At 42.6% G+C, this 23959-nt stretch overlaps 5 non-coding genes across 5 annotated transcripts; all 5 read left to right on the forward strand.

The window, feature by feature from the left end:
• Positions 1-15090: 15090 nt before the first annotated feature.
• On the forward strand, positions 15091-15172 carry TRNAL-UAG (transfer RNA leucine (anticodon UAG)). Its single transcript has one exon. It is a non-coding gene; the product is annotated as a tRNA-Leu (tRNA).
• Positions 15173-16772: 1600 nt separating this feature from the next.
• Positions 16773-16854, forward strand: TRNAL-AAG (transfer RNA leucine (anticodon AAG)). Its single transcript has one exon. It is a non-coding gene; the product is annotated as a tRNA-Leu (tRNA).
• A 3173-nt stretch (positions 16855-20027) lies between these two features.
• On the forward strand, positions 20028-20117 carry TRNAY-GUA (transfer RNA tyrosine (anticodon GUA)). Its single transcript is given in 2 exon segments — positions 20028-20064; positions 20082-20117. It is a non-coding gene; the product is annotated as a tRNA-Tyr (tRNA).
• Positions 20118-20694: 577 nt separating this feature from the next.
• On the forward strand, positions 20695-20784 carry TRNAY-GUA (transfer RNA tyrosine (anticodon GUA)). The gene is given in 2 exon segments: positions 20695-20731; positions 20749-20784. It is a non-coding gene; the product is annotated as a tRNA-Tyr (tRNA).
• Positions 20785-23468: 2684 nt separating this feature from the next.
• TRNAY-GUA (transfer RNA tyrosine (anticodon GUA)) lies at positions 23469-23558 on the forward strand. The gene is given in 2 exon segments: positions 23469-23505; positions 23523-23558. It is a non-coding gene; the product is annotated as a tRNA-Tyr (tRNA).
• The last annotated feature ends 401 nt before the right edge of the window (positions 23559-23959 follow it).

Genomic DNA, 23959 nt, shown 5'->3' on the forward strand with positions numbered 1-23959 from the left:
ACTCTAGAAAGGGCCTAAGGGAGAGCAAGCACAAAAAAGAGAGCAGTGATAGTAAAAAAGGAAGCCTGTGTACCTTCCAAGTCCCTAGTTATGACTCACTCCAGAGGCCTCACTGTATTCCCTCTTAGAATCTATGAGACTTCCCTGAATTTTTACAGCAATTCTCCCTTCTATTTTAGGAAAAATTATTTTCAACTTAAAATAACACTGATGGAGAAGGCAATGGCACCCCACTCCAGTACTCTTGCCTGGAAAATCCCATGGACAGAGGAGCCTGGTAGGCTGCAGTCCATGGGGTCGCTAAGAGTTGGTCACAACTGAGTGACTTCACTTTCACTTTTCACTTTCATGCACTGGAGAAGGAAATGGCAACCCACTCCAGTGTTCTTGCCTGGAGAATCCCAGGGATGGAACCTGGTGGGCTGCCATCTACGGGGTTGCGCAGAGTTGGATACGACTGAAGCGACTTAGTTGGAGCAAATAACACTGAAGGTATTAATATATGTCTCTACATTATAGCTTTTATCTTCTAATATTTGGATCAATATTTATCAAATTGCAGTTATATGTTGGCCACATATACAGATGTCTGCTCCAGTCAGCTTGGTCCACTTATAATTCCCCAAATATAACTCACACCTTTTCCAGTTGTGATCATTTGTTTATTATTTCTTCAACTAGAATGATTTTCCATTTCTCCATACCTGTCAAACACTACTTATCCTGGAAAGATTATCTCAGTGTTGTAATTCACAGTATCTTTGCTTTTTTACCAAGTAGATTTCATCTCATTTCCCCTCTGAAACCTATGAACCTTTTTCATCTTTGCTATTCCTTCTTCTTCACTCTCTCTCTCAGGATTTTGAACAGGACACATGTAATGGAGGTGTTCCCTAGCACCCAGAAGTAAGCATCCAGAGTGCCATTACTCATTCAACTACACTCAATCAGTTATGAAATTATCAGACTGTTCTGTCCTTCCCGAATTTCTTCATCTTATATGATATATTGTTGAAAGAATGCACCCTTTTATTTTTTTAATCTTCCAGAATTACTTCTAAATTCTGTTTTCCTATCTATGTCTATGTCCACCTTTTGGAAATGCTACAAAAGATACAAAGAAAGAACTGAATGAGATGGAAAAGAAAAAGGGAAGGAGATTCTATTACACTTAATTATAAAGTGCTTTATCTTGTTTTTAGAATTCAGTGTGTTAGCATACCATCAGCAGTTTTAGTACACTATCAGCAGTATGTGAACCAAGAACTTTCAGATGTACAAGCTGGATTTAGAAAAGGCAGAGGAACCAGAAATCAAATTGCTAACATAAGCTGTATCACAGAAAAAGCAGGGGAATCCCCCCCCAAAAAAAACCATGTACTTCTGCTTCATTGACTACTCTAGAGCCTTTGACTGTGTGGATCACAACAAAATGTGGAATATTCTTAATGATATGGGAATACCAGACCACCTGATCTGCCTTCTGAGAAACCTGTACGCAAGTCAAGAGGCAACTGTTAGAACTGGACATGGAACAACAGACTGGTTCCAAACTGGGAAAGGAGTATGTCAAGGCTGTATATTGTCATCCTGTTTATTTAACTTATATGCAGAGTACATCAGGAGAAACGCTGGGCTGGAAGAAGCACAAGCTGGAATCAAGATTGCCAGGAGAAATATCAATAACCTCAGATATGCAGATGACACCACCCTAATGGCAGAAAGCAAAGAGGAAGTAAAAAGCCTCTTGATGAATGTGAAAAAGGAGAGTGAAAAAGCTGGCTTAAAACTCAACATTCAAAAAATGAAGGTCATGGCATCTGATCCTATTACTTCATGGCAGATAGATGGGGAAAATGTGGAAACAGTGTCAGATTTCATTTTCTTGGTCTCCAAAATCAATGTGGATGGTGACTGCAGCCATGAAATTAAAAGACATTTGCTTGAAAGAAAAGCTATGACAAACTTAGACAGTGTATTAAAAAGCAGAGACATACTTTGCCAACAAAGGTCTGTACAGCGAAAGCTATGGCTTTTCCAGTAGTCATGTATGGGTGTGAGAGTTGGACCATAAGGAAGGCTGACCACTAAAGAACTGATGCTTTCAAACTGGTGCTAGAGAAGACTCTTGAGAGTCCTTTGGACTGCAAGGAAATCAAACCAGTCAATCCTAAAGAAATGAACCCTGAATATTCATTGGAAAGGCTGGTGCTGAAGCTGAAGCTCCAATATTTTGACCACTCATTGGAAAAGACCCTGATGCTGGGAAAGATTAAGAGCAGGAGGAGAAGGGGGCAACAGAGGATGAGATGGTTGGATGGCAACACTGACTCAATGGGTATGAGTTTGTGCAAACTCAGGAAGATATGAAGGACAGGGAAGCCTGGCATGCTGCAGTTTATTGGGTCACAAAGAGTCGGACAAGTCTTAGCGACTGAACAACAACAACAAGCAGTTTTATGCACTGTATTCTCAGGTCCTTGAGGGGAAGGTTGTATGGGTTTCCAAAATACCTAACAAAGTGACCAGCACACAGTGGTATTAATAAATACTTGAAATGGAGAGCAAACTACTACACAGATATGTTCAGGGAGTAAAGGATATTATTGCCCCCAGAAATCTGGAACCCAGTAGATTCTTTTAGTTTCCTCTTCCTGAAATTATTGGTAAAACAAGCACTGGAAATCTCTAAGAGACTTCTAGCTCTTATCTAATTTAAATTCCAGGATACTAGTCTGAATTCAGGGGCCAGTTCTCATTTTACAGGGTCACTAAATGGTCTACCTAACACTAACAGAGATGAATGCCCCACCCACCCAACACACACAGAGTATCCTTACAGAAAAGAGAAGAAGTTACCTAAAAATAAACATATGGTTACCTATTGAGACTGAGAGTATATAAGATAATGTTTATAACAAAAGACAGGGTGAAATCCATTTAATGTGGCATGTGCATTTAGCCCTGCTGGGGCAGATGTCCTTTGAAAAATGTCTGACCTCTTTTCTCAGGCTAATTCATAATTTCAGACCCTTTTCAGTGAGAGAAGCCCCACCTAACAGGGCAACCTTTGTTTCCTACACATTTGTTCAGTGGAAAGTATGTCTTCCTGAGGGTTTGGCATCACACATTAGGACTGTGAAGGAAAGTCAGGCATTTCTCAAAGGAAATTTGCCCTACTCTTGCCTGGAAAATCCCATGGATGGAGGGGCCTGGTGGGCTGCAGTCCATGGGGTCGCTAGGAGTCGGACACGACTGAACGACTTCACTTTATTTTTTCACTTTCATGCATTGGAGAAGGAAATGGCAACCCACTCCAGTGTTCTTGCCTGGAGAATCCCAGGGACTGGGGAGCCTGGTGGGCTGCCGTCTATGGGGTCGCACAGAGTCGGATACGACTGAAGCGACTCAGCAGCAGCAGGGTTGAATACCAGAGAAGGCAATGGCACCCCACTCCAGTACTCTTGCCTGGAACACCCCATGGATGGAGGAGCCTGGTGGGCTGCTGTCTATGGGGTCGCACAGAGTCGGACACGACTGAAGTGACTTAGCAGCAGCAGGGTTGAATACATACGTTAGGAAAACAAGGAACACTTTCGATCTCATTTTATGGAGCCAGTATCATGCGGATACCAACAACAGACAAAGACACTACAAGAAAGGAAAATTACAGGCCACTACCAATGCAAAATGCTAGCAAATTGAATTTAACAGTATATTAAAAGGATCATCACAATGACCAGGTAGGATTTATCTCTGGGATGCAGAGATAATTCAACATGTGTGAATCAATCAATGTGATAAACTATATTAACAGAAAAAGAAGAAAGCCACATGACCACCTCTGTGCTATGCTTAGTCGCTCAGTCATGTCTGACTCTTGCAACCCCATAGACTGCAGCCTACCAGGCTCCTCTGTCCATGGGATTCTCCAGGCAAGAATACTGGAGTGGGTTGCCATTTCCTCCTCCAGTCCAACTCTTTAGGACAGTATAGACTGTAGCCCTCCAGGATGCTCTGTTCATGGAATTTTCTAGGCAGTAATTAGAGTGGGTTGCCATTCCCTTCTCCATGACCATCTCTAGATGCAAAAAAAGCATTTGCCAAAATTCAACATCCATTCATGATAAAAAAAAAATACTCTTACTAAAATAGGTATAGAAAGGACTTATCTCGACACAACAAAGGTCATATATGAAAATTCCACAGCTAACACCATAATTAATGGGGGAAACCTGAAATCTTTCCCTCAGAGATCTGATACGAGGCAAGGATGCCCACTCTCACCACTTCTATTCAACACAGTACAGGAAGTCCTAGACAGAGCAATTAGACAAGAAAAAGAAATAAAAATCCAAATTGGAAAGAAGTAAAATCATCTCTGTTTAGAGATGACATGGTCATATATGCAAAAAATCCTAACTACTGAGCAACAACCAAAAAAACCTGTTAGAACTAATAAGTGAACTCAGTATAGTTTCAGGATATAAAGTCAACATGCAAAAATCAGTTGCATTTCTGTACACAATAACTATGCAAATAGGAAATTAAGAAAACAATCCTATTCACAACAGCAATAACAACAACAAAATACTTAAGAATAAACTAAAGAGGTGAGAGCTTGAACTTTCTGACCTGTATCGAACTCAAGGACATCACTAGTCAATTTCAAAACAACATTTGATAGCAAGTTCTTGCTACAAGCTTTTAGTTTCAAAGTGCCCCCCACCCATTTCACAACCGCGTTATCATTTCAAACCCCAATCAATCCTTATGAAATAAGCACCCTTACTTCTTCTAATTCTTGACAAACAACTTATGTAACCTCACAGTTTTTTGCCTTTGTAAACTTTCCTCATTTTGTAATCCAGTGGAAAACAATTCAAGTGTTTCCTTGAATTTGTGCCTCCTGGTCTGCTGTCTTAACAAACCCTCAAAAAAGCATTTTTTTTTTTTTTTGTCTCAATTAGGTCTCTGTTCCTAGAATTGTTGGTTAACAAGGAATAAGAAACAAAGAAAAGATAAAGAGGGATCTTATTGTAGGATGATACAAATGTTTTAAACTTTGATTATAGTGATGGTTGTACAACTTGATAAATTTACTAAAATAGTCATTGAATTGTACACTTAGAAGGATGAATTTAGGTATATAAATTATATCTCAATAAAGTTGTTTTTAAGAAGTATTGATGGGAATAATAGAAAGAAAATAGCAATCAGGAGACTTAATCTCCTCTATTTCAGAAATTACATTTAACATAAGTGAAACAAATACTGTTGTTAAAATCAAAAATTGCTAGATTTAGTAAAATTAGATCTAACTCTACGCTGTTTATAGAAAACATATTTTAAATGTAAATACATGTGTTAACAGAAATAATCAATAAACAACAGAAATAGAAAAGAGTTTGATCTGTGCCAAACCAAAGACTATAACCCAGGAGACACAGATTCAATAAGCTCTTGAACTGTGTTGCAGTGGCCTACAAATGGGAGAAGCTTACATAGGCAAAAACTCCAAAGTTATGTGAGTTGTTTGTCAAGGTTTAGGATTGGATCTGGCAAGAAATAAAGGTGTTTGTTAAACAAGGATTGCTGCTGCTACTGCTAAGTCACCTCAGTCATGTCCGACTCTATGCGACCCCATAGACGGCAGCCCAGCAGGCTCCCCCGTCCCTGGGATCCTCCAGGCAGGAACACTGGAGTGGGTTGCCATTTCCTTCTCCAATGCATGAAAGTGAAAAGTGAAAGTGAAGTCATTCAGTCGTGTCCGACCCTCAGCGACCCCATGGACTACAGTCTACCAGGCTCCTCTGTCCATGGGATTTTCCAGACAAGAGTACTGGAGTGGGGTGCCATTGCCTTCTCTGTCAGACACTACTGGCCAACCACTAATCTTTCAACTATGTTCACAAAAGAAAAGGAAAAGGATCTTTTCCAAACACAAATAACATATATTTTATAGGAGCATCCCAAGTTACTTAAACCAGACTTGTTAAAAGCCCTGTTTACCTTTCTCCCACTATTCCATCTTTTCTCCCATTCTCTCTCCTGTCCAAGAACTCCTCTATCCAAGATTGGACAGTAAATGGTGTTTTCCCCAGCTTCCCACATGCCTAATGTAGGAATTTCTTTTTTTTTTTTTATCTTTGGCTCACATTTTAATCTTAGGTACAACACTATTTCCCTCTTCCTACTCCTCTTTTCATATTCCAGTTTTTGTCCAGTTATAGAAAACCTCCTCTTCCTTCTATCTTGTTAAAAATAGTAAAGCTCTAATCACAGCTTCTAAGCAAAGTGTAGAAAACATCACACATGCCAAATCCCACTCATAATTCAAGAAAACCATGAAGGGAGCACAGTTGTAAACTAAGGAAGAGTTTGTTATCAGAACATAAGATCTCTGCGGGCAAGGATTTTGTCTATTTTGTTGGGCCTCCTGCCTGGAAAGTAGAAAATGGCAACCCACTCCAGTATTCTTGCCTGGAAACCTCCATGGACAGAGCAGTCTGGCAGGCTGCAGACCACGGGGTCGCATAGTCAGACAACACTGAGCACTGAGCGCACACACAGGAGCAGGGCAGCCTACAGACTTAATACTATTAAGTTCTACCGATTTTTTACTTCTCACTGGGTTGGTAACCTCAAGTAAGCAAAAGTAACAGGAAGCTCCTCATATCTAAATTTTATCTCCCTTACATTTATCTTTTTAGAGTCGCTTTGAGTTTATTTCCTCTTTGTAAGAGACCAAGAAGGGCCACCTGTGTTCAATAGATAATGCCAGTTTGTTAACTCAAGTACTGTTTTAATCTGAAGAAGGAAAAACTCTTTGCCAAGACAAGTTTAAGCCTGTATGAGTTATATGAACACTCTTAGATTCTCCTACTCATAAGAATATCTATTAACCATCCCTTTTCAAGGTTAGGAGTACACTTATACATACCTACATCAAGAAAATGCTATTATACTTAATCAGTAACGTTACCCTCAAGCTTTCAAAAGTGCTTTGAAATCCTTCAGAACATCACAAATTTATCAAACCTACTTCTCAGGTATGTACTACTTATCAAACAAAATCTATACACCTGGCTTTTTTCTTATATAACAAATTCAATTATACCTAATGACATAACCAAGTTTGTCATTGAAAACTTTGACAAGTTTTCCAAGAAAAGGTTTTTCATGTTTTTCATACAAATGCACTTTTCATTTACAACCTATTTTGAAGTGAAGGTCATTCTACAGAGATTAAAAACAGAGCCATACAGACACAGGCCTGACCCTTCCTAAATGACTACCAGTAATTGGCCCCATCTCTCAAAGTGAGACAAGTTCCTTAACATTAAATAGAAGCCTTCCAATGTTTCTCTCTCCTCTAAACCTCAGACCATGTTTTAATAGATCTTTTGTTCAAAAGGATGCAAAGCACATATTCCAACTAGTATTATGTCTCTAAACTTTAAGATCTTTAATTTTCAAGAAATCAATTTAAAGCCAATAAACATAATCTTGATACTTCAACATACTCCAAAAGAAAACTCTGAATCCATTTTCACATAAGTTTACCATTACACTTATTAAGTCATAAAAGCTTTAAATTGGCAAACTATGCTTTAAATGTTACAAACCAATTAAATGTTTAATTATAAGAAGTTGAATGCTACACTTGACTGTTAAACTACTGGGTTCCAAAGTTAAATAAGTTATTATGAAGTGTACATATGTTATGGTATAGAAGGTGTGGTCAGAAGCTAGCTGCAGAAAAAGAAAAAAAACTTGAGAAACTCTGTATCATGACTTAACCATAATTCAGAGCAAAATGTTTATGTCTGTTATTAACATTAAGGGTAGAAACAAAACACTCTGAAAACCTGGAAAAAAAAAAAAAAGGTATAAGCAACCATATGTACTTGTTTCCTAGGTTGCTAGATGATATTAAAAACTAAATCTCAAAATCATCATAAAGTCTGATAAATGAAACTACAGTAGACAGACTACACTTTTGAAAGTTTTGTAATTTTAGCAAGAATTCAGTGAAGGCTTATTTTTATAACACTGATTCGACTACTTGATCAAATCATTCTAAATGGAGGTGGTTTGGGGACAAACCAGAGAAAACGCTGAAAAGTGTAACTCAAGTCAAATATACACAAGGAGGTTAAATCACCTTAGAAATATTTCACTTGAAAAAAGATTCCAAAATGGCTAATCAGAGATATTAGCATACTTAAATTAGTTTAAAACACTGAAAGTTATTTTATTTTAAATCAATGTTTTGATGTAAAGAAGTATCACCACCTAAAACAAGAATAAAATAAAATGGATAGTGAATTCCATGTATCTTTTTCTTCACCTATGAGGATGAGATGGCTGGATGGCATCGCTGACTTGATGGACATGAGTCTGAGTGAACTCCGGGAGTTGGTGATGGACAGGGAGGCCTGGCGTGCTGTGATTCATGGGGTCGCAAAGAGTTGGACACAACTGAGCGACTGATCTAAATCTGATCTGATACTTGTGAGGTCAGCTGCTAGAAGCTGATGACAAGCTCAGTCATTCTATAAATTTAATGACAATCAAAGCAAAAACTATGAAAATCAATACTTTCCAATCTACAATATTTTACCTTGACTGTTGAGTTTGAGTACAGGACAGCAAGATGGACGGTAATCTAGATTACACTTCTGGGGTTTTCTCAATTTCCAGGAATCTTATCTCAAATCCCCAATTAATCAATCTTCCTAATTCACAATTCTGATAGAATATATGATACGTTCTAAAATAAAACTTTAAAGTTGCTAAAATAAATTGAGTATTTAGTTTCAATCCAAATTCTGAAATTAGATCACTAAGGAAAAATTAAAAGAATTAGTTACAGTGTGAAAAAATCATTGAAAATCCATATTCCCCCAAATCCTCTTACTGCTCCCTGTAATTTTAAACCAAGTATTACTTGAAATTTTTGTAATTTGAATAACTTGTAACTCTTAGAACTCTGAAACTGTCAGTTTTTTGTCAACTAATTTCTTCTTAAAATCAGTGAACTATGAAAGTCATATTTCATAAAAAAGTAAAATTCTATGAGTTTAATTTTAATAAATTAATTTTATTCACACTATTAATATCTTATGAAGGACTATTGTAGAGTTAGGATCATACTATTTTATTACTTTCTACATTAGATGTCAAAAAATATTTCTAAATGATTACACATAGTATACAAATATTCATATAATGTAGACAAAGTGTGTAACTAACACCAATGAGTGTGTGTGTCTCTGTGTTAAGGGGGAACATTCACGCCCAGTATCATGTGTAGTAAGTGTTTACCAATCCACCTACAAGGACATGTTTGCAATTCTTCCATTACGGGCTGATTGCTGCTAGCAGATGCTATTTTGAGAACAGCTGGTGGTGTCTTTGAGTCCCATACAGTTAAAACAAGCGAACAACAACAACAACAAAATTCAAATTATTAGATTCAGGAACACGTCTGAAACCATATCCACGATGGCCACCCAGCTCCATTTTGAATGCCTAAACCACAGTTACCCCATTTTGACTTAAAAGTCTATTCTTTTCTTTAATGGTTAAAGCAGATGTACAACCCATGTTTGACAGGTCATAAGACAGACTGTTCTAGTTAGCATAAAGTTCAAGCCAAATTGTGTATAAGCTAGAATAATGTGCCTATACCTCAATATATGAAAATTTTTTCCATCATATAGATATGTTAAAAGTAAAAAGTGGAAAAGACATACTATGAAAATTTAAAAAAAGAGTTGATGTAGCTACCTCAGTATCAGATAACAGATTCTTTACAGTGAGAAATACTGTATGAGATATTGAGGAATATTTTATTATTAAAGGGTCAATTCTATACAAAGCACAATATTCCTTTTGGTATCTTTTGGTACATCCATACAGTGGACTATTATTTAGCACTAAGACCTATAGGCATGAGCTATCAAGTCATGAAAAGACCTGGCAGAAATATTATGAACTGAATGTCTATGTTTCCCCCAAATTCATATTTTGAAACACTAACCTCCAGTGTAATGGTATTTGGAGATGGGTCTTTTAGGGGTACATAGGGTTAGATGACATCATGAAGATGGACCCTCATGCTGGGATTAGTGCCCTTCTTAGAAGAGATGCCAAAAAGCTAACTTTCTTTCTCTCTCTGTACCATGTGAGGACAAAATGCTTGACTGCAAGCCAGGAAGATAGCTTGCATCAGAATCCAACTATCCTAGCACTCTAGACTTCTAGCCTCCATAACTGTGAGTAAATAAAATTCTGTTGTTCAAGTCACCCAATCTATGGTATTTTGTATGTCAGCCTGAGCTAAGACAAAAAACTCAAATGCATTTTACTAAGTGAAAGAAGCCCATCTGAAAGGCTACATATTATATGATTCCAACTACATGATGTTCTGAGAAAAAGGCAAAACTATGGACACAACAAAATGATCATTGGTTGCTAAGGGTTGTGGGGAGAGAGGGATGAATAGTCAGAGCACAGAAGACTTTTAGGGCAGTGAAACTGTTCTATTTGATCTGGTGGATATATGCCATACATCTGTCAGAAATCATAGAATTTATAACACCAAGAGTGATCCCTAATGTAGAGTTTGGGGGAGAAAGGCTCCATGCAAATGTGTATGGCTGAGTCCCTTCACTGTTCACCTGAAACTATCACAATATTGCTAATCTACTATACCCAATACAAAATAAAAAATTAAAAAAAATAGAGTGACCCCAAATGTAAACCATGGCTGGGGGTGACAATGATGTATCAGTGTGATTCATTACTTGTAACAAATGTACCACTCTACACCACCCTAGTGTAGAATGTTGATGGTGGAGAAGGCTGTGCATGTAGGGGCAGGAGGTATATGGGAACTCTATGTACTTTTTACTCACTTTTGCTATGGACTTAAAACTTTCCTAAAAATAAATTCTGTTTAAGCTCTCCCACAATAGTCTTGAATTTCTATGTATCTAATAACACATCTTCAGAGGTAAGAAACAAAAGTGGACAGAACTGAGAGAAGAAATAGAAATAGAGAAACACACAATCATGACTGGATATTTGAACAAATCTCTCTCAGTAAGAGTTAAACAAGTAGACAAAATATTCAGTGAGATCATTGAAGATTTTATGAGCACAGTAACCAATATATGGTATTGAGAGGTGATTGGATAGATTTCTAAAAAAGAAATTTTGAATAAAGTTTACTATGCGTATGTCAACTAAAAATTGCCATTTGCCCTCTGCCTCTACAAGGATTAAGTCACTAGGTGCTGCAGTCATTGACCTTCAACACGTCCTGAAAGGAGCTCAGGGTGGAGAACAGGAATGAGGCACTCTGTGCTCTAGGAAAAACTGGCAGAACAGGGTATTCAGGTAGTTGTTTTCAGGAGAAGATTTTATGAGCTCAAATTCTTGGATCTTCTCACATCTGGAAAAGCACTAAAATCATTAACAGAAACATTTTCTCCTTGTGATTAGCAGTAGGCCTCTGCCAAAATGTGCGCTTGACTGAGCATATCCCCCTTCACTCAAATCATAGAGAATACTGACTTCCCCTATCCCCTGGTGAAGGGAATGGCAACCCACTCCAGTATTCTTGCCTGGAGAACCCCATGGACAGAGAAGACTGGCGGGTTATAGTCCATGGGATCACAAAGAGTCAGACACAACTGAGCAACACTACACACTTCACACGTCCCTCCCTCTCCAGAGTAGATAGTTCCTCAGAGCTATCTGAGACACTTTCCTGAGCTATAGTCTCCCTAGATAAAACTTAACTCACAACTCCCACGTTGTACATTCTTTCAGTCCACACAAACTTCAGTTACTCTGCTGACAGAATGGAGGACTGTAGGATTCGTGTCCTGGCAGACATTCTTAGGTCTCCATGATTCAAAGGAGAACCCAGGTATTTTGCACACCACTGACAAGGGTGTGCACGCCACCTTGTTGAAGCCTGTAAAACTGACATAATAAAAAGCACATTTGGACTTAGAAGATCAAGGTAGTTGAGATTCCCTGCTCTTGGACCAAGATCTTGCAGGTTCATTGTTCATGGACTTCAGACTTTCTAGATTTCAAATCTCGGAGGTTCTTCCACAGGTGAGAAAGATCCCTGGTATTGAGTTTCCAGGATGATCTCATTTGATTAATTTGAACATGTGAAGAGCTGTCCATGTGGCCCATTTCTCCTAGTTCCGCCTGCATAATCACCTGTCATGCCCAGCAAAACAAATACACTTGGCCAGAGATCTCAGAAGATAGCACAATTTGATTTCATTTTTGTGTAGTTCATCTGAGATCTCCAGTGTTTCTAGTCCTGGGCATCCTTGGGTTCACAGTCTATTCATGTCTTAAGGGTCATAAAGTGGTCCGTACTGTTCCTTAGTATTGGAAAGACCTTTCCTTGTCCTTAACAGTTGTCTTTACTATTTTGCCAAGGTTTTCTGCTTTTCCCTCTCATTTATATCTAAGACTTCTCAATTTTTCCCCCACTGCCACCATACTGAGCACACATCTCTTCCCTGCACATTGCTTTCGAGACATCTACAGATCTTTATATCTAAGGCTTCTCATTTTTTCCCCCACTGCCACCACACTGAGCACACATCTCTTCCCTGCACATTGCTTTCGAGACATCTACAGATCTTTATATCTAAGGCTTCTCATTTTTTCCCCCACTGCCACCACACTGAGCACCATCTCTTCCCTGCACGCTGCTTTCAAGACATCTGCAGATCTTTAACTCCTTTAGTTCACCTTCCTCATTTCTGCTGGAATTCAAAAATTCTACAAAACTGATCTCTGCTGCAATCAATGGTTCTCAAAGCATGGTCCCTGGATCAGTAGCATTTGCATCACCTAAAAACCTGTTAGAAATATAAATTCTTAGGCTCTTGGTCTTCTAAATCAGAAATTCCAAGAGCTGAGTCCAACAATTTGTCTTTTTAATAAGCCCTCAGGTGACTGTGATCCCTGCCACATTTGAGAGTCAGTACTCGAGATACCCCTCTCCAGTGATGTCTCTCTCCACAGCAGCAGGGAGCTCTGGCCCCAGTATGCCTACCTCTATAACCGTTGAAAATGCATCGTGGTTCATTGACAGAGATCCCACAGAGGATCTGAATTAGCAGTCTTCCTCCAATCCCTGCTCCCTTCACTTTTATGTTAAAACTTACGGGATTTCAAGAAGAGATCTCTGTCTCTATGCCCAAATTTCCCCTTCGTATAAGGACACCAGCCATATTGGATTAATGCCCACACTATTAACTTCATTTTAACTTGGTTACTTCTGTAAATATCTTGTTTCCAAATAAGGTCACATACTGGGGCACTGGTGATTAGGACTTCTATATAACCTTTTGGAGGGACAAAATTCCATCTACAACAAAGACCACAGACTTTTACAGGAGGCTCTGGGAAAATCCCCTTTATATGTCCAGGGAACCCCCAACACTACCACAGGATTAATTTTCTCTTCTTTTGGGGAAAATTAAGAGACCGTGACAAGTGTCTGTTCTTAAGGAAGTAAGCCAGGTCTGGGTGCTTCTTCCCTAACATAGACTGTATATTTGCAAGAGAGAGGGAGGCACAGAACACGAACATATATAACCTCCCCATTTAAAGCTCTTCGTGGAAATGTGCTCCCCAAATAGCTTTAATGTTATTAAATGGAGGGTGTGATCCGATGTCATCAAGGAGCCACAATTTCTACTTTCTTAGAAGGCAGAAAATCGGTCCAAACATCCCCCAATCCCACCACCCAGCCTTTTGCTGTCACCTGTTCCCCGACCCCACCACCACCTCCAACAAGTCTAGGCAGTAATTGTGAAATTATTCTGCTACAGCCACACACTAGCGAAAGAGATAGCAGCATCTGGTCGTTCTGTTACTTCCAATTTGTTGTTAAGGAAAAAAAGCAAGTGTTCCTTTCCGCATAGGGAACACGGAGACTCAAGTGTGTGGACTCTAAACAGATGCTCAAACGTTTGGAAAACTGATGTGTGTGGCTACTCTTCTGTGTGTCAAGAGGAGTGACAGTGTAATGCTAATTTTCTCTCTTTCCGACTTCGTTCTCAGGCTCCTCTCCGTAGGCCTGCAGGCTCGGGGTTCCGGGTAGGATGAGGCGCGGGAGCACGCAGAGTACCAGCCTGGGCTCAGAATCCTGCCTCGGTCCTTGGAGAAGGGCTTCTCTGTCTTCTCCTTCCGCAGTCGCCAGTGGTAATAACCGCTGCATGGCTACAACTGCGCAGGGGAGACAGGACCTCTCTGGGAGACGCAGAAATATATGTTCCAAAGAAAGGGACTGAAGGCTCCCTGGAAGCAGGAACCGATCCAATCTAAAAGACAGCCTTCTCTTGCAACAGGCTGAGTTGGGAAGATTCTGCTTGGGCTGACACTAAGCAGCGGGCATTGATTGGCGTCGGCTTTTTGGGTTCTCGGCCACTAAAAGCAAAAGGGAACTATGGTTTTGTTTCGTTTTGTTTTTTGTTTGTTTGTTTATTTTAATCCTTTAACGCACGCCCTATCCATGCCTCCTGGAGACTCAAGACTGCTCTCCTAGCTTCAGAATCGAAAAGTATTGAACTCAAAATTTAGCAAAAAATTGAAGTCCAGGCACGCGGAGCTGACAGGGAAAGGCAGCTTTGCTCATTCTTACTCCACCACCACCAGTATCCCCAAACGATATGGATACTAATCACTTTTTGTCCAATCAACAAATAGTTTTTGAGCACTTACTGGACGCAAAGCAGAAGCTGATGTGACCCACCTTCGGGAAGCTGTTTCATTCCACACCCTAAGGGCTGCGCTTCCGGAGCGATACTTGGCTTTGAAGTTATTTCCCTTTTACTTCCTAGAGTGAGAAAAGCTATTTGGGTTGGGTGGATACAGGTTCGAGTTCTAGTAGAGCAGAGAAGAACTTTCTTAGTGTCTTCTGGTGATATCTAGAATCAAGATTTGGGGTCACAGAGTAGAGGACAACGCTGAAAAAAAAAAAAAAAAAAGGCAGAAAGGTATAACTAGCAAGTGTAGGGGAATACCTGGTGTGGGTACGGTAGCGTGGCCGAGCGGTCTAAGGCGCTGGATTTAGGCTCCAGTCTCTCTGGAGGCGTGGGTTCGAATCCCACCGCTGCCAAGGTTTTGTTTCTTGATGGTGAATGTTCACGACCCACGTCCTCACTACAGGACCGGATAAGGACTTGCCAAAGGGAAAGCATTTAAGCTGAGGCTTTTTCAAGTTGAGAGCAGAGAGGTGGAGAACCTTGAAATTACCTTGAAAGTGCACGTGCCCCACAACGGGCTGCCCCAGCGAGGGGAGCAGGGAGTGAAGTCAGATGGTCTCATCATTTGCTGCTAAGCCAGCAAACTTCGGGCAGTTGCAGAATGTCCCTGTGCAGTTTCTGCTGCTGACTGCCTCTGGGATCCCTACTGTTTCCTACAGGATGATCTCTATTTATCTGCTGCTCTCCTCACTTAAACAGCACCCCCTCCCTCACTCACCCTTTCTCTTTCCTTCCCTTCCAGACAAGGATGGTAAAGTCAGGCCAATAAAGAAGATGGGTTAAGCTGGAAGAGAATCATTAAGGGAGGCAATTGCTCCTCAGTTTACCATCTGTGCCACCAGGGAAGCCCCATCAGCTCAGGGAAGTGATTTAATTCCAAGGCTTGAGTCACCCAAGGAAGAGTACTCTGACCCTACCTAGCACATAGGGTCCTAGGATGGGTTCAAAGTCAGAATGTGAGCTCTTTAAGGAACACTCTCACTTTCTGACCCTAGAGGGCAGTGCCTTTCCTGCCCAATGTGCACCACTTTTGGTTCCCAAAGGGTGCATTGGGCATGGTTTGGCACCTACTGCACTCAGATTTGAATCCAGGCATCTCCTCTTCCCTAAGCCTTTGAGGAGTCATTGGTTCATTTTAGTAGGTGGAGATGGTCCTGACTGGACTATTGAAGGCAAGCAATAAATTTGTCCATCTGACTTGTTACTCTAGTCAGCTTCTGAAAGTGAAGTGAAAGTGTTAGTTGCTTAGTCCTGTCTGTTTGAGACCCCATGGACTGAAGCCCACCAGGCTCCTCTGTCCATGGAATTCTCCAGGCAAGTGATAGTTTGGACAGTTCCATATGAATTTTCCATATGAATCAGTCAGCTGATTGTTTTCTGGAGAAAAAATATAAAAAGCTTCTTTTCTAAAGAAATAATTCAGCAGAGCCACATGTGTGCATTCTTGGATGTCTCAGCTGGTGGAAATAGGGGGAGTTATAGAATTCTGTTGGCATCTTTAGGTTGTTGGTTAGATTCCAAATAGGCGCTGGAGCATTTGCAATTGCTCTAAAAATGCCATTGGATGTCATGTTCGTTTGAAGATAAGATTTTCGTAGCTTTAATTAGCAACAGCCTTCGTTTATCTTTGTAAGAGATTTCTGGCAGACTGAGGAAGCCGCAAGGAATAAAACATAGTAACACTGCAGAAGGCCCACAGCCTAGTGTGTGGTACAGATTTAATTCATTCATTACCCATTTAATCATTCACTAAATTCTTCCCCTTCCTGGGTGGAAGATGAAAAATTCAGAGCCAACGAGGCGAGTAAACTTTTGCGATAAGTGTCTGCTGTGCCCTGAACCCCTTGCTCTTGACGTTTAAAGTTAGGACTTTGAGAACACTTTGTAGAAAGCAAAATTGAGATGTAAAGAAAAGTATTATCAGAAAGAGTAGCGAACTTTTGTCCAGCATCTGGTAGCGTGGCCGAGCGGTCTAAGGCGCTGGATTAAGGCTCCAGTCTCTTCGGGGGCGTGGGTTCGAATCCCACCGCTGCCAAGGATAGTTTTTGTCAGTTGCAGAAGACTGAGATCTAAAATGAGACAAATATTGCACCTACTGGGTTAGAGGTGAGAGACTGAGAGTGTGGGAGCGAGGTTCAGTTAAAACTAGTCAAACCCGTTTTCTGGCATGAAAGTTTTGCTAATTAGTGACGTTTTGATTAGTCTTCAAAGATGAATTTCACCAAGGGGATAGGGGTCATCGGAAACAAGTTTTAAGACCTTAAAACGGAAGCTTTAGGTGCAAACGCAACTCCGGAAGAGGAAGCTGTCACATTCCACAAGGGACTGATAAAAGGGTAGGGGAAAGGGGGAGTGGTGTCGCCCTCTTTCCACCCCCCCACATTTTCACAGAGGGAAATTCACAGAGGCTTCGCGGGCAGTGTAAAACCGAAATTCAAGAGGCAACTCTTTTGGCAAAAGTGCAGGGCGTAGTCGTTGGGTCCATACTGTCGTCAGAGTACAGTGGTGACTTTAGTCAGTTCCTCAGGTCCTCAGCTCTCCATTGGTCTGTTTGCTCTGGGATACGCATCTGCCTCCCCATGCCCAAGCCCTATTTCTGGTCTCCTGATGCAGACTCTGCATCTTTCTCTACCAGGAAGGGAGAAGAACAGAGAGGGTCTGAGGAAGACTGTCTGGAGTGTGACTCAACAAAAAGGCAATGTCCACCGGAGGAGGGAGGTGTTTAAATTCTTGTAGACTTGAATCAAGGATCTTGGACAACTAACTTGGAAAATTAGCTCACTGCCCCTACAGCTTGCTTTCAAAAAGTCCGAAAATGTTTTAACCCAGAATCTGAATGCCTGTTGGACATTTTCACCTCTTGAACTGTGAGTACAGTGAACTTTGGATCTTTGCCCACATTTCAGGGGTCCAGGAGAGTGTATGGATGGAATTTGATGTCCATTGCAATCCAGGTTGAATTAAAATGTTACACCTTTCTCAGTGTCTTTGGAGAGGCCCATTTTGCAGGAGAGAGCACCCTTAAGCAAAGGAGAGAGCACCTTTGGGAGGTGGTGAAGGAACAAAGATGGCCCATGTCCTTAAAAGAAACATCAAAAGAAGTTTCCAGTTCCTGGCTGAATTCTCAATATAAGAGTCTGCATATGATTGTTCCTCTTTTGCTTAGAAAACTCACATAACAAAATCGCAATCTTTGTTTAACATAAACATTGCACCCCTGCACTCACCGAGCTGAACTAGAATGAAGAGAAACCCAGTAATGTTCAAATGGTCTCAATTTAAATTCATGACAATGATCTCAAGTGCATCTGCATAATAATCTTACTATTTTTCTCAGTCGCTTCACTGTACCATTCTTAAAGGTTTATCTTTCATTCCTTCTATAATGTCTTTAAAATAGCAATACCTCAGCATCCATTCTCACTCTTCAGCTTTCTATTTCACTGAGGAAACAGAAGCATTCACAGGAGAATGCCAGCATGCACGATACTACAAGGTACCCATCTACAGGCATCTGAGGACTTTTATTCCTCCTGTTACTGTGGATGACCTAGCTAAGATACTAGCTAAGATCATCCGCTCTAACTGCACCCTAGAAGCCATCCTTTACTGCTTACCCAAGAACATTCTTTCTAGTAGCTGTATACATGTAAATGGATATACATGGACAAAATCAATTCATGAATTTTTCAATTAATACTGTTTTCTGTTTGGAGGTGGTTTTATGTAAAAGAAAACTGAGCACGATGTAAAGAAAGTTCTCATATATATGCTCTCACTGCTCCTCTTCCAATATTTTCCCTTCTAATGACAAATTGCATTGGTATAATACATTTTGTTACATTTGGTGAACCATTGTACCATTTTGTTAATAATTAAATCCAGGCATCATCCTAGCAAAATTTTTTTGTTTGCCGTTAAAGATTTCTTCAAACTTGGAGAGTAAAAGAGACTTGCAATAAAAGTCCAAGAGAATCCGAGCATGCATAATTATAAACACACCCTGGATAACTATCCTGAACTTTTGGAACTCTTCCTTTATTTTCCCACTGGCTTGTCTCAGCCTGCATTTTAGACAAATGTCTGTTACCCTATACGCTGCTCTCATTGCACCCAGAAAGTGTTAGTTTCATCTGAAAGTGTAATGAGTGGTGAAACTTGGAGAATTAGAAACAAATATACTGCAAATTCTGACATAGAGATATAGAAATAGAGAAAGACAGGGGGAAAAAAAAACAGAGACAAAAAGCAAGAGAAAGAGACATAGAAACAAAGAAGAAAACAGTGAGGGGGGGGGAAGTTACAGAGAAAAATCAGACCAAGAGGGCTAGACACCCTGAGAGACAGAAAGAAAATGAGAAACAGATACAGCTATATCAGAAGGGGGAAAGTTTAAGAGAAAAGCACGAACTTAGGGATCAAAAAGGGATCAGAAATACATCTGGTAGTAGGAAGGTGGTGGGGAAAATAAAGAGGGCTGAAGCAAGGGAACTGGAGGGTGCAGGAAGTGGGAGATAGATGCTGGAGAAACAGCTACTGATAAAAATTTCGGGTCTGTGGGCAGAAAAGAAGATCCAAATCCCTAGATTGGCCTCAGCGGGCAGGGCAGAAGAGTACCGACGGGCGTGGTCGTCCCCGCGGAACCGAACGTCACTTTCTCCATCCCTTCCCAGGAAGCGTCATGAGAGCAAAAAGTCAGACTAGGTCTAGGTGAGCAGCGCAGTACCGGTCTGGAGTGAATGTTGAGGCGAGGTGAGTACAGAACCTGGGGCGGGAGTTGAGTGGGATGGGGAGAGGCGGTTAGAGGCGGTGATTCTCCTCAAAAAGTCTTCATCGACCCTGCAGGATGCTTTCTTCTGCTCTCTATTCCTCCGCAAGCCCGCCACCAACCAACCCACGCTTCCGTTTGGCTGACGCCCCCTTTATCCTCACCTCTTACAGGCTTTCGGACCTAGGATGGCCGGTATCCCACCACTCCGTGTAGAAAGGAGCAGGGGAGAGAAAATGAGTCAACGAGTGACTGTCCAGGCTCAGACATTCTGAAAATAGCCACCTCGGATGCCTGACAACCACGGAGCTGGCATGTACATCTCTCTTTGACAAGAGAGCTTGCAACTAACCAGAGGCTTGATGTACCCAGGGTCATCCAGTGTGTTGGCCTCTGTCCTTTCTGCAAAAAGGAAGGACCCAGCATGAGCCCATGTGCACCCTTCGATAGCTCAGCTGGTAGAGCGGAGGACTGTAGATCTACTATATGTGGACATCCTTAGGTCGCTGGTTCGACTCCGGCTCGAAGGAAGTGCCTCACTTGCTTTTGCCTCATCATAAATGCCACCACCTCCTGGCACCTAGTGCTTCTGCCCTGCAAATTGGCCCCTGCCCGTGCACTACAAGAGTGTCTTCATTCTTACTGGACAAAGCCAACAAAGCCCTTCCGGAGTCACTTGTTCCTTCCCCAAATCCAAGGACACATGCCCTTCATCCAAAAGCAATCTGAGTAGACTGCCCCAACTCCTTCAACATCCCAAGTCCTTTAAGCTTTTATTCACGCACGTCTTCCTGGGGAGACAAGTGCCTCCTCTCCCACTACCACTTTGCTCAACGTGGACAGATTCCTGACAAACACGTGTCCGCACAGGAGGTGCCCACTGAAAGCCCTGGAGCCCAAAAGCACACGGGCCATCTCATAGTTCATGGAAAACCAAGGCAATCTTCTTGAAAATCCTCCCACTCAGTTTCCTAGTGGGTGGGATGGAAGGAGGCGCTTAGAAGGGGTGCTCCTTTGAGGAGCAGTGAGGTTTCCGTTCCTTAGCCCCTCTCATTTTTGCAGAAACAAAGGACCCAGTGCTTGTCAGTGGAAAGCATAGATGTGCACCCTTTGATAGCTCAGCTGGTAGAGCAGAGGACTGTAGACCTGATAAATGTGGACATCCTTAGGTCGCTGGTTTGATTCCAGCTCAAAGGAAGTGCCTTAGTTACTTTTGCCCCATCATGAGGGCCACTAGTGAAATGTGTCCACTGACATATGCCCCCCAGCCCCAAACACCCCTTTTCTCCTGCCTTAGGAGGCTGCCCCAACAAGGCACCCTGTTGACCGCCCCCCCCTCCCCAAGCCCTTTAAACTTTTATTCACCCACCTCTCCCCAGGGACAGCAGCACCTGCTCAGCTACTACCACTTACTCAACATGGATAGACCCAGCCACACAGTACCTGCCCACTGCAAGCCCTGGAGCCAGACAAGCACTGGGCCATGAATGGGTCATGGGCAGTGAAGGCGTTCTTCTTGAAAATCCTCCCATTCAATTTCTCTTTCCTACTCGGCCTAGTCCTAGGGTGGTCCCTTGCTTCTCTCTTCTGTCTAGCCCAACTGCAATCTCTGTGTGTCCTTGTCCATTTCTCCAACTTTCTCTCTGACTCTCTCTCTTTCTCTTTGTCCCTCATTCTCACATTTGTTCTCTCTTTCTGTGTTTCTTTCGAATAATCCATAAATATATAGACATAGGGAGACAGAAAACCTCCATCACTATTCGTTTTATATACTGTGGGACAGGACTGCCCACTCTGAGATTTACCAAGCCACTGCCAACTGTACACCTGCATTGAGAGCCACTGGCATTGGCAGCCGCAAAAGACACCAGGGCTCTCAGGATGGGGGAGAAGGCCTGAAGTCATAATGAAAACTTCAGAGGCCTGATTCAAGTCTCCTGTCAGAGAACTAGGCTGAGGCCATGGGAAAACTTCAAATTCCTTGAAATTTCACAGCTTTTCTGGTTGCTATAGGAAGCTTTAGGTTCCTTCTGAAAGACTAATGATTGCTCCTGCTCTGTACAATGGTGGGAAAAACACGTGCACAGATTCCCCTGCTGCTTCTGATGGAAGGCATAGAAATAGAGATGGAGATAAAGACAGAGACAGAGAGAGACCAAGGGTGATTGACTGCAAGGGGAGGGGGAGATAAAGAGAGAGGAGCAGAGTTTGTGAGCAAAAGGAAAGATTTAGAGTTGAGAGAGCCCTGAGAGTAGGAAAAGTGGGGGTGGAGGGGAGAGCAGATAATGGTGGCTGAAGGCAGCGAGCAGAAGGGGCCAGGGTTTGATGGCTGGATGTGTGATCTGGAGGGATACACCAAATGTCTTCCTTACACAGGCCACTGGTCTGTGCTTTCTGACCAGCTGGCTTACTTAAGGGCTGGGCCCTAAGGCTACATGGGCTGGGCCTTCCCACCAACCTCCATCCCTCCCCACTGAGCCAGGCTGAAGAGGTGGTGGTGGTTGGGGGAGGGTTGTCAAGGCTTGTAGGTGCAGACAGGAAAGCCAAGGTGTGGCCCTTGCTCTTTTCCCTCTGTGGGAGGGAAACTTCTGAAGGTAGGAGATATGTTTGGAAAGCATGGGAAAGAGAACTGTCCATACAACCGTGATGGGCCTCTGACTCTCTGCAGTCCCGGGGCCCAGCTGCTGGCCTCCCCTGACCCCTAAGCCCACAAACTCCTTTTCAGTTCAGGTTCTGCCTCTGCATTCAGACTGCATTTCCCCACACATTTTCCTCTCCAGATGAGCTGCCCCAGGTCTTCCCATGTCCCACTGCTGACTAAAAGCGGCTGAGCCCAAGGCTGTGGTGTCTCCATGGGTGTGGTGCCACTGCTGTCCCACAGGAGACCTTCAGGAGAAAGGTTTTATTGCTCTGTGGCCACAAAGAGTCCCCAGCCTCAAATGTCACCTTCTGCAGAGACCAGCGAGCAGGGACCAAAAGGAGATTCTAGGGCTTTCATTGGATGTGTCCACAGACACCCCTACCTCCTCTCCCTCCCCCTCTCCATGGGAATTGGAGGTTCTCAGGTTTGGGGGAACTAACTTTGATGTTTTGGGAATGTAGCAGGGGCAGGGGAGTACCCATAGCTGGGAGATGGACTGTGATGACTTGCATACTCTAGGGTGAGCCCCAGCACAGTCAAATTCTCCTATCTGGAGCCTCACAGTGAGCAGTAGGGGACCTCCGTGGACATGGCCCTCATCCTCACAGGAGCAGACCTGTGGGTCTTTCGATCAGGGGTGGTGACACAGGCATTGGAGGGCAGGTGACTTGGGTGTGGCTTGCTACCTCTGTTCTACCTGTGCTGGGTGGGTGACCATGCACTGTTGGGGTGGAGAGCCCACACCAGATAGGATCTGAAAGGTTTTTCAAAGACTCCAAGTGAGGGCAAGAGGTCCAAGTCGGACAGCAGGGTGCTCTGGCTCCTCCCTTCGTCTCCTGTGCCTATCCAGGAAGCCCACAGAATCTTGAGCTACTTCAGGGAGCAGTCGCCTCTGCCAAAGGAATCCGGGTCTGTGGGCAAAGGAGGGGAACCAAGGCCCCAGACTGGGCTAGCCCCATCAACATCCTTTCTGCATCACTTCCCAGGAAGCCTCACTGCACGGAAAAGTAAGACTAGATCTAGGTGGGCACCGAGGCCCCTCTCTTGAGTGAGTAACACGTAAAGGAGATACAGAACTAGGAATGGGGGTCGAGGATGAGATAGATGGAAAGGGGGAAGGAGCACCCATGGAGGCCCATGCTACTCTTTAAGAAGCAGTGAGGCTCCATTTTCTTGACCGCCTTCATTTCTGCAAAAAGAAAGACCCAGTACTTGTCAGTGGAAGAATGCAGTCGTGCACCCTTCGATAGCTCAGCTGGTAGAGCGGAGGACTGTAGATTTCATGAATATGGACATCCTTAGGTCGCTGGTTCGATTCCGGCTCGAAGGAAGTGCTTGGGTTTCATTTTTTATCCATCACGAAGACCGCTAGCGCCCTCTACCTCTGCCCTGTATATTGGCCTTGGCCCTTTCATCAGTAGATCACGTCCATTTTCACAGGACAAAGCCCTTCTGAAGCCAATTACCTACCTCTCCTTCCTGAAATCCATGGACAAATGCCCCTCAGCCTAACAACACCCCTTTGCTCCTGCCTTAGTAGGCTAGTTAGCCACCCCCTCAACCTCCCAAACCCTTTAAACTTTTATTCATGTATCTCTCCCCAGGGAAAGCTGCACTCGCTCTGCCACTACCACTTACTCAACATGGACAGATCCGTGACAGATAAGTGGCCACAGAGGAGCTACCCACCACAAGCCCTGGAGCCCGACAAGCACCCCTGCCATCACATGG

Source organism: Bubalus kerabau, chromosome 10, assembly GCF_029407905.1.
Source record: "Bubalus kerabau isolate K-KA32 ecotype Philippines breed swamp buffalo chromosome 10, PCC_UOA_SB_1v2, whole genome shotgun sequence".
NCBI classification, from domain to species: domain Eukaryota; kingdom Metazoa; phylum Chordata; class Mammalia; order Artiodactyla; family Bovidae; genus Bubalus; species Bubalus kerabau.